This window comes from Penaeus monodon, chromosome 24 (genome assembly GCF_015228065.2).
Source record: "Penaeus monodon isolate SGIC_2016 chromosome 24, NSTDA_Pmon_1, whole genome shotgun sequence".
Taxonomy (NCBI): Eukaryota; Metazoa; Arthropoda; class Malacostraca; order Decapoda; family Penaeidae; genus Penaeus; species Penaeus monodon.
The window spans coordinates 36849765-36850081 of record NC_051409.1 but is presented as its reverse complement, the minus strand read 5'-3'; the positions used below and the strand labels follow the sequence as shown (position 1 = coordinate 36850081).

At 34.1% G+C, this 317-nt stretch overlaps 1 protein-coding gene across 2 annotated transcripts in view; it reads right to left on the bottom strand.

Moving 5' to 3' along the window:
* The window catches only part of LOC119588776 (protein Gawky-like), a gene marked incomplete in the record, with an annotated part of 110804 nt that overhangs the window by 705 nt on the left and 109782 nt on the right, over positions 1 to 317 (bottom strand).

Genomic DNA, 317 nt, shown 5'->3' with positions numbered 1-317 from the left:
GGAGGAAATGACTTACATATTTACCATTAAAAGCACCAGTAATAGGGGACAATACTATAACATCCAAAAGAATAAGAAGCCAATCTTCTAGTAGTAAATTCCGATACTAGAAGACTGGCTATACCATTTAAATAGTCATTAAAAAGCATTTATGAAGCATGATAATTCATCAATAGCTCAATTACAATAGATCTCTTCCTAGCTAAGCACTACGGAAGAAAGATCTACTGAGGTTTTCTCTTATGAATGAATCATCCTTCTAGCTTACAGTTCAACAAGCATGGGCTGCTTCAAGGTATTTCAGATCTATGTAAGTA